This window comes from Tenrec ecaudatus, chromosome 17 (genome assembly GCF_050624435.1).
Source record: "Tenrec ecaudatus isolate mTenEca1 chromosome 17, mTenEca1.hap1, whole genome shotgun sequence".
NCBI classification, from domain to species: domain Eukaryota; kingdom Metazoa; phylum Chordata; class Mammalia; order Afrosoricida; family Tenrecidae; genus Tenrec; species Tenrec ecaudatus.
In genome coordinates this window covers 57,003,275-57,012,893 of record NC_134546.1, presented here as the reverse complement: position 1 = coordinate 57,012,893, position 9,619 = coordinate 57,003,275, and the positions used below count along the sequence as shown (strand labels likewise).

Here is a 9,619-nt window from a genome sequence, read left to right as displayed (position 1 = left end):
TGACCAGAATAATCAAAATGGAATTCTGGGTACTAGACGCTTGCTGGTGGTGGAGTATGAGATACAGCGCTTGGCTTATGAGTATTCTGGTCAGCGACTTGAACCCCCAGCCACGCTGTGGCTGTCTGCTTTTGTATGCCCATGGGGCAGTTTGCTCTCTCCTAGGGGGTTGCTGTGGGTCAGAATCCATTTGAAGGCAAAGGGTTTTAAACAATTGCCTATATCTTCTCAGTGTTTTGATAGACAAACCTGCTCCTTCAACACACAGAGGAACTGGTTAGGAATCATAATGAGTCCTGAACTGAACTTGAGTTAAGAGAGAGCTGACATGTGGGCCAAGACTGCTAAATCCACAGAGGCCTTCCTCCCCTGTCCTGTAGGCTCGCCACGGGTCGGAATCAACTCGATGGCAGTGAGTTTTATTTTATTTAATTTTTAATAATCTTCATTCTAGATTGTGCAAGGGCACCTGAGTCTCCTTGAAAGCCCTTTGCTGGCAAGTGCTACCCGTCTGGAAAGCACACTTCAAAGCTAGTTCACTGGACCCTGCAACACGTGGACAAGCTGGCCCAAAAGATTGAAGACAAAATCAACAGTAACACATTTCCTGTCTATGTCAAAAGAAACTGAGCTGTGTTTCCAGGTCAGAACTCATCTAAGCTTGTGCTTCTGTTCATGGGATTTTAAACAATCAAGTCTCCAGCTACAGTCCAACCTGCACAAGGGGGAACCTGGGTCAGGAGGACACCTCCCCTGTAAGCGAAGTGAGACTTGCCAGACTCAGGAAAACAAGGTAGCCCCTGTGAGTTCAGTTCTCATGGGTTCACTGTATTTTCAAAGATGGCAGCTACACCACGGCGGAGGTCAGGAGCAGATTACCCGATAAACAAAGTCAGCCCGGGCTTAGTGCTTACTTATTAAGTTGTAGCCCTGCGTTTGGGAGTCAGCCTAACATGGCATTCAGGATTCATGGTGTTCGTCTTTTAAAAAACAAAAACTCAGCTGTCCAAATTAGCTGACTGCTCTCAAAATTGGTTGACTGCCTTCTTTAGTCTAAAGGCTCTGGTTGCACACTGGGCTGTTCTGACTACTTTGGGTTAGGAACCAGAAAGAATTCTTATTTCAGAACATAGGGCTGGGTCTAGAATCTGGCCGTGCTCCCCTCTGGGACCCACTGGGAGTCACTTAGGTCACCCACATAGTTCAGGATCATCTCAGACAAAAGGAAAAAAACTCTACCACACTTGGGGTTTGCTGAGTGCAAGACTATTTCCTCAGTGTTAAGGGCACAAGAAACAATTGTGCATTTTGCCCAGAGAGCTTGTTCCTTTAATGATTACATCCATGTGTCTTTTAGGAGAACTGCGGTCTTCTGCGTATTCATTTACACTTTACACTTCAAAAGATTGTTTGGTTAGTGCTACTCAATGCACAGGAGTCTCACGAGTTTTTCGTTTAAATGAGCCAGCAACTTTCCAAGAATCAGGAAGTTGCCTGTTGCCAAGAATAAATAAATGAAACCCAGAAGGTTCACGTTTAGTTTAGAACTCTGTAAGGTTTTAAGTAGGTTCTAAATCTGGCTTTGCTCCATGTCCTCATTTAAGCCATAAACCACAGGAGAGAATACTTTTCCCACCATGCAACTTTTCCTCAAGCATGGAGCTTAATGATCGTTGCCAATAATGATTAAGTAGACAATCTTAAAGTAATTCTGACTTGAGGATGGGAGGCAGAACAGAGTTCTGGCAGAATGGTTCTTGCCTGAAGGTCAGGTAGCCCCAGGGCTTGTTTCTGCTGCAAAACACGAGGGCCCAGGCCAGTCCTATCACTCCGTGCCTCAGTTTCCTCGCCTATGAAATGAAGAAGGAACGCTAGCTGGCCTTTAAATGTCTGTGATGAGCATTCCGACGACATCCGTCGAAGCAAGCGGTCTGGGCTCCAGGGTTGCTGATCATGATGCGGTTGAGCTGACTGGGTCCCCCTGTGACATAAAAGTCAGAAGGTGACATAAAAGTCTGAGTCTGACAGTGACAGAGATTTTGAGAAAAAGGAAAGCATCGGTGGCAATCCATTCGCTTTTGAATTTCCTTGGCTGTTAATAGTTCACACATGTCCCCTTCTCTGGAGGCTGCCCTTGGCCAATGATGGACCATTGGGCAAGAGAAAGAGCCCGGCTCCCTTGTCTCTCGGCTGGATGACTTCACTGGTGCACCTCATGCCCCAGGGCTCCTCAGGGGAGCAATTTGGGGCTAGATTTCCCCTTTCTTGCAAACTGTCTTCCCCTGTTCTCTCCTGCTACCCGGCCTTCTGTATTGGTTCCTTTTGAGGGGACTCCCTTGACATTTGCTTGCATATGAAACCGTGTCTCAGGCTCTGCGTTCTGACTCAAAACGAGAGCAAGAAGGAAAATGAACGGCGCATGTCTCATTAGTGCCACGGAAACCAGCCCTGGTTCATGCGTTCTGAGCCTGGCATGGGCCGGGCGAGGAAGGAGGGAGGGGTGGCACAAACACTGTGCTGTGGGCTGGGGAGGACCTGTTCTCCCTCCTCCAGCCAATCTGTCATCCACAGGCAGTTATGACTGTGAGGGCGCTGGATCGACAAGCAAGCAGCTTGCTTGGGGTCAATTCAGTTCACGTTGTAACTTGACCAAGCCTGGACTTTGTACACGCCGAGGCCTCAGCAGCCGGCTGAGAAGGGCAGGGGATGGGCGTCAGAGAAGCCACAGGATGTGTGCCCAGGAATGGTATGAAGATAGAACCGGGAGCGTTGAGATGGGGGAAAGATCGTCACGTTCTCCTGGGTGCCAGCGAAGGCATCCAGAAGGGGATCACATGTATTTTGTCCCTGAGATTTATATCTAATTGAAGAAAAAAATTCATATACACAGATAGGACATAGGGCATCTCGGGTGGAAATAACATCTGAGCTACATGAACATGCTCTCTTTCTGTCCCCCACGGAATTATGCCAAAGACGGTGTCTGTGTTGGGCATGATTCACAGGATTGAGACCCCAGATGGGGAATTGAAGTTAAGATCCCCTGGGACTCCAGGCTCCAGGCTCTGTTTCCTCCATGTGGAAGCTTCTTGTCCCTGGAGAGAGCTCTCAAATATGCACTTCCCAGGCTGCTCTGCCTTTTCCGTGCCCTAATGTGGTGGCGTCCATGTAGGACAGAAGGAGCCACAGTGGGGGAGGGCTACAGACTTCAGTGTTCCAGGGGGAACCAAGGGGGTGCTAAGTGAAAGGGAGAGAGTGTGAAAGCTCAGGCCAGAGAGAATAGCCCGTCCTTGAGAGGTGGGGGGGGGGGTGGCTTCTGGGGGAGATGAGAAAACTAAGAGGAGACAGCAGCTGGTGGTGGGCTTCAGCAGATGGCCAGCCTCGCTGCTGGAGCCGGCACAGCAGTCGAAGACAATGACACCATCCTAGAGAGAGGAAGCTGGGCCCTTCGGCTGCCGGAGTCCTTGGCCAAGCCGTGAGGAGCCTCTTGCCTTCTGCCAGGAAGTGGGAAGGAGGGAAGGTGGCTTCCAAGACAGGGAGAAACCGTGCAAGAGTGATAGTAGAGAGTGCTTAGCATTTTAATTGCTTTATAGCAAAATCAAGAAGGGCCCTGCTGTACTAAAATCTTTAGGTTGACTGAGAGGAGAGCTCCGGGGAGGCAAAGAAAGGGGCCATGGAGGAGAAAGCAGAGCAGGATGGAGGCCAGAGGGCTGGAGCGTTAAGGAGCCTAATGTGAGTCTTTCTTGCTAGCAGGGAGTTGGATCCTTCGAACTCAAGATTCTCCCCGGACTCTTTGCTATCAGAGTTCTTACCCAGCCAAAGCTTTTCCTTTGCAGTGTCTCCTGGCCTCTCTAGGGCTACAAAGGCACTCCTGTCAAGAGGGTGGATTACCCTGTGATCTCAGGTTCTCCACGCCTTTCATGATTTTAAAAAACCACCTCTTTAAATTGGTAGAATTAAATTTGGTGCATCGAGTGAGGTGACTACCTCCTTCAAAAGATAATCTATCCATTTGATTAAGCCCATAAAACTGAGGTTCCATTCTAGCAGTGATTAAAAAAACATGGCAGAGGTCGAAATAGGAGAAACATATTCTCAGCCCCCAGAGAGAATAAGTTTTAAAATATACTTCCTTGCATTCGTTGTCTATAGCTTTATATGTGACCAGATGACACAAACAAAATTACATCGGCTGGGTTTTTAAAATTCAGGTATTTTGAATAATAAATGTAATACATGCTTCTCAGAGAAAGTTTGGAAAATATATCAGCTTATAAGGCAGGAAATTAAAAAAAAAAATCCACTCAGAATCCTGCCACGCTTTTTTTGTATGTTTCCCTATAGCAATAATAAAACGGAATTTTTGTAGCTTTACCTTTATGTTTTCAAATCATTGAAACCATGCAGTAGATGCTTCATTTTCAACACTGTGAACACATATTTACAGATCCCAGATGGAAGACAATAGAAAGAAGAACAGGAAAATATGCATCTATATACATCCGTATTTCTAGCTCTTTCATGATTACCTTTTGAGCATATCTCTCGGTCTAAAACCTGTAGTTTGTTCATCTTTTCCAAATAAAATATCCAAGTATTCAGGTTGCTCCGTGTGTTTTTCTTTTTCAGCTGCATTAGAAATATTTTATTTCTTAAGGTGGATGCATAGTGTTTGTTGTATTATTTTTCAATTATTTTTTTGCAGGATATGAAAATGGGCTTGGTTTCTTTTTTTAACACCTTTTCTTTGGCAATCATTTCAGACACTAAAAGAGAAAGAAAAAAGAACAAGGAACACCCCTGTGCCTGGAGTTACTTCTTGTTAACAGTGACAACCCATTTGCTGGATAATTTACTCTCTCCTCGTTCTCTCTTGTGAGTTTTGTTCCTGATGCAGTGGCTGTAGTTAGGTGCTGTTGGGTCTCCTCTGACTCAGGGAGACTGTGTGCAACGGAAGGACATGCGCCGTCTCCACTTGCGCCTACGCAGAGCCCATCAATGCAGCCACCGTGTCCGTTCATCTTGTGAAGTCTTCTTCTCATTCATCGCTCCTCTGCTTTACCAACCACCATGTCTTTCTCCAGGGACAGGTCTCGCCTGACAACATGTACAAAGTCCATGAGACTGAGTCTCACCATGCTAGCTTTGAAGCAGCACTGTGGCTGTGCTTCGTCCAACACGGATTTGTTGGTTCTTTTGGCAGCCCATGGGATTTTCAATAGTTTGTGTCAGCACCGTAGTTCAAGTGCAGCGAGTCTCCTTCACTCTTCCTTATTCAGTGTCCGACTTTCACATGCATACGAGGCAATGGAAAATATCATGACTTGGCTCAAAGTGACATTCTTGCTTTTCAGCACTTGAAGAGGTCTTGTGCAGCAGATTTGCCCAATGCAGCGCATCATTTGCTCTCTTGACTGCTGCTTCCAACGAGCATTGCTTGCGAATCCAAGCAAGATAAACTCCTTGATAACTTCAAACTTTTCGCCATTTATCATGATGTGACCTATTGGTCCAGTTGTGCTGATTCTCAGTTGTGAGGGTTTTTATTTGCTTTGCATTGAATTGTAAGCAACCCACACTGAAGCTGTAATCCGTGATCTTCATCGGCAAGTTCTGCAAGTCCTCCTCACGCTCAGCAAGCAAGGCTGTGTCATCTGTACTAGAAGGTCATTGATAGTTCTTCCTCCAATTCCGCTGTTGCATTGTAAGTTATGTACCACTGCTCTTCACCCTTAAACGCGTCTCTCTTGCTTAAGAATTAGAAATACTGTCTTCCACAAGCCATAGTACCATTGTCAACCTCAGACATTTACCACATGCGATCTCGACACCATCATTTTATCTAGTTTGCTGTCCGATCTTGTCAGTTGATCTAGCAATGGCCTCCCTAGCACGTCGCCCTCCCTTCCCCCGTTTCGGGCACAAGATCAGGGTCAGATATTGGATTGACTTGTCATGCTTCTTTAGCCTCTTTAATCTAGGACCTTTCCAAATCCTTTCTTGGACTTTTGTGACACTGACATTTTGAAAGAAAGTAATGCCCCACTTCCCTTTCTAAATAGAACATTCCTCTTTTCTACCAAACTTCCCTTCTGCTTTGATCAAAACTATGCTTTCAAGGTCAGCATACGGCATGACAGTCTTCGTGCGTCCATTTTGGAGTGTCACGTTTGGTGGCCTGCAACGGTCACCTGTCCTCGTCTTGTTGTGGGTGTTAGGCCCCACCATGGCAACTTCGACTCATAATGGCGTCACATGATGGGGGAGAACTGTTCCACAATCGTTTCTTTTCTTGTCACAGTTTTGTGGGCACTTCACCCACATATTATACGATTCGATAGGTAATCGTATCAAGAAGAGTGGCACAACCATCACTGCAGTCAGTGTGTCAGCACACGTTGTTCTTCCTTATGCTCGCTGTCATTAGTGTAATGATATCTTTTAAATTGGGGCAAAAATACACACACACACAATTCTCCAATTCAACAAGTTCTACATGTATAATTCAGTGCCATTGATTATACTCTTTGTGTTGTCCAACCATGATTGATATCCTCTTCCAAATTATTCCACCACCATTCACATGAACTCAATGCCCCCTTAGCAAAAATTCTTCCTCTTACACCCATGGTAACCATTGGTCAAGTCTGTCTGCTGCTGCTGCTTATTATTATTATTATTGAAGTAGTTTTATTGCTATAATATTCACAAATCATACACTTTCATAGTTAAGTCACTTTAAAAAAAGTTTATTTAAACAACAAGATGCTTGACTTAAAGGGAAAACTATCCAGGCTTTATTTCTCAGAGAGGAATTCACCGTACTTTAAAGACAAATGACCCCACGCATAACAGCTATGTACAAAAAAGTTATAAAATTGTCCTTGCATTTACAATAATAAATGAAAAACATTAAAATTCTCCAATCGAACAAGGTCTGCAAGAATATTTTTACATCATTGTTTTTTGTTTTTGTTAAATAGTGAGAGCAAAATAACTTACTGGAGTGTAGAGAGAGGAGCTGAGTGAGCAGGCCGCTGACGGAGAGGGGGGTGTTTTCAAAGAACCAGCATCTTCCCCATTCCATCTCCACGTGATGTCGATCAAACAGACCATTGGCCATTTAGTAAAAAAAACAAAAACAAAATAAATAAAGGGGGAATGCAGTGTGCTTGTGCACATGCACCAGTACTTGATGTGCAGTAAAGGAGTGGGGAGGGGGAAATGGAAGAGTAGAGGAGTCTACACTGTCGTCGGCAGGATGTGGTGGAACCAAACCATGGCTTTCTAATAGAGCATGGATTCTCGGTTGGTAGGAAGAGCGTTCTGGAGGAAAGCCGCTGGCTCCCTCTTAGAAGATGCCTCCTTTCTGCCGCTGGAACACCGCCATTGTATCTTCATCCTCCATGAACAACGGTACAGGTGTGCCTGTTTCGTTGATTGGCTGCCCATCAAACCGGAATCTGATCTGCCTCATTGACAAACCCTGTCGTCACAACAGCCTTCGTTAGTTTACTGAGTGGCGTGTGCCTCTTAATCTTAAACTGCCTCACAGAGCCATCCTGCCCTGCCACCTTCAAATTCATAAGATCATTGTTCTCAGTCTTGACTGCTTCCCTGGGTTTTCGTCGGCCATGGCGGGCACCGAAGTCTCCTCAGCTGCCGCTTCACAAAAGAGGTACCAGGTCCGCACCAAAGGAGCACACCAGTGAAGTCACGTTTTAAGAGTTGTTTATATACAGCATCACAATCAGTTCTAGTGCTTCCTCCCTCCTTCTATAGTCATTGCTGGCTCCCCATTTCCCCACACCCCCTTACCCCCACCCCCACCCCTGATAAACAACTGCATCCGTTACTGTGTCTGCATCCACCCCTGTATTTCATAAACGAGGAAACTAACAGGAGCAATAAAAAATAAAACCAAAATGAAACAGAAAGAAGAAGATGATAATAATTATATAAAGACAAAAATAAAAATAAATAGGATGATCTTTAAAAATAAAAACAGAAGAAGAAAGATAGATAGAAAGAAAGAAAGAAAGAAAGAAAGAAAGAAAGAAAGAAAGAAAAGACAACCAGCAATATTTAAAAAGCCAGAGAAGAAATTTCTGTTATGGAACAAGTGAGAAATAGCTGATCCCAGAGCCAATTCAGTTTGGGTCAAGAGGGAGGTCAACTAATCAATCGATGATACCATGGTTTGATCCGTCATGATCAATTTTGCAATAGCCTCTGTCTGCCAGGAAAACTGTTGGAGGCTCTAGCCTGGGGTCAAAAGGGATCTATCCGAGGCCTAATGATACCTGATACTCTGCCGATGGATTTTGGGCTCCCGCTGTCCTCCATGGCCTGCTACAAATTGGGTGTTCACAATTTAAGCTCTTGTGCTCTTCCCTCATCATTTTTGGATTTTGTATTGTTCCCTTTGGATCACCCAACCTGGTGTGCTTGCTCAATGTGGACTTAATGGACCCCTTGCTTGGATGGCTGCTTGTTTGAATACAAGCCTTTAAGACCCCAGACACGATTCCAATCTGTGTTCTTCCCTTCTCTTCAGTGTTGTCTTCATGAAGGCGAGGATCCCGCAGGGCCGTAGAGCTAACTGCTCTTGGATTGGGGCTAGAATTAAGTGAAACCTTGGGATCCATCTGCTTGTCCTTGGGTGACGAATGATTCCGGTTTACCTTGGCGGTCATATTATGACAAAAACCAAAACCAATGATAACAGTAACAACAAAACAAAAAGTATACAATCAACCCCCACCCCCTCCGCCTAAAACAAACAAAAAAGACAGACACCGTCAGTCATCCCCCTGGGGTATAAGGCAATTGTGTCGACAACATCAATGATTTCTCCAATGGCCTAGAACTTAAGGAGCTGCAGACAAGAGGCATTTATGCGAGGACATTGCAGCAAGTATATTTGGGCTACTCTATACATTGTATACGTTGGATACTCTAGTCTCTGATTCTCGGCTCTATATATTTAGCCCCTGGTTTCAACAAGTCACAATCTCTAGTCATTGCATTTCAGAAATATGGGAAGTATGTATTATTTTGAGCATTTGCCTATCTGAAAATGTCTTTATTATCCCTTTACCATTAATTGACAATTTGGAATTGATTTAGAATTCTGGGTCAGATACCATTTTCCCTCAGATTTTCAAAGGAAGTTTGCTTCTAATGTCATCTTATTCCTAAAATTGTAGTCAAGAACACTTAAAGTGATTCTAGAAGTTTCAAGCTCCTGAAAAACTTCTGTTTTGTACTCTCCAGAGAATAAATCTTCAGATTCCCCCCCACCCCCACCCCAGAACCAGGGAGAGGCGAATGGATATGAGGGAGACTTAGGAGTCCGTGGATTTTCCATTTTTTAGTTACACATTTATTCCGACATCCAGAAATGTCTGGAGCTGCCAATTTCTGAGCCTTTGGAGTGTTCTGCAGTGTAAATGGATTAGATTCTCAGCTACACAAGTGCCTTGATTATGAAAATGGCCATGATGTTCTTTTGCAATCCTACTCATGTGAAGAGAGAGATAATAAGCGTCCGGGCTGATTATTCCAGTACAGAACACCAACGACGTGAAGGAGGTGGCCTCTGTTATGAAGTGCTGGG

The 9,619-nt window shown here is 44.8% G+C and overlaps 1 pseudogene; it reads right to left on the bottom strand.

Moving 5' to 3' along the window:
* Positions 1-7,351: 7,351 nt before the first annotated feature.
* Positions 7,352-8,346, bottom strand: LOC142430459 (small ubiquitin-related modifier 2-like; annotated as a pseudogene).
* Positions 8,347-9,619: the final 1,273 nt, after the last annotated feature.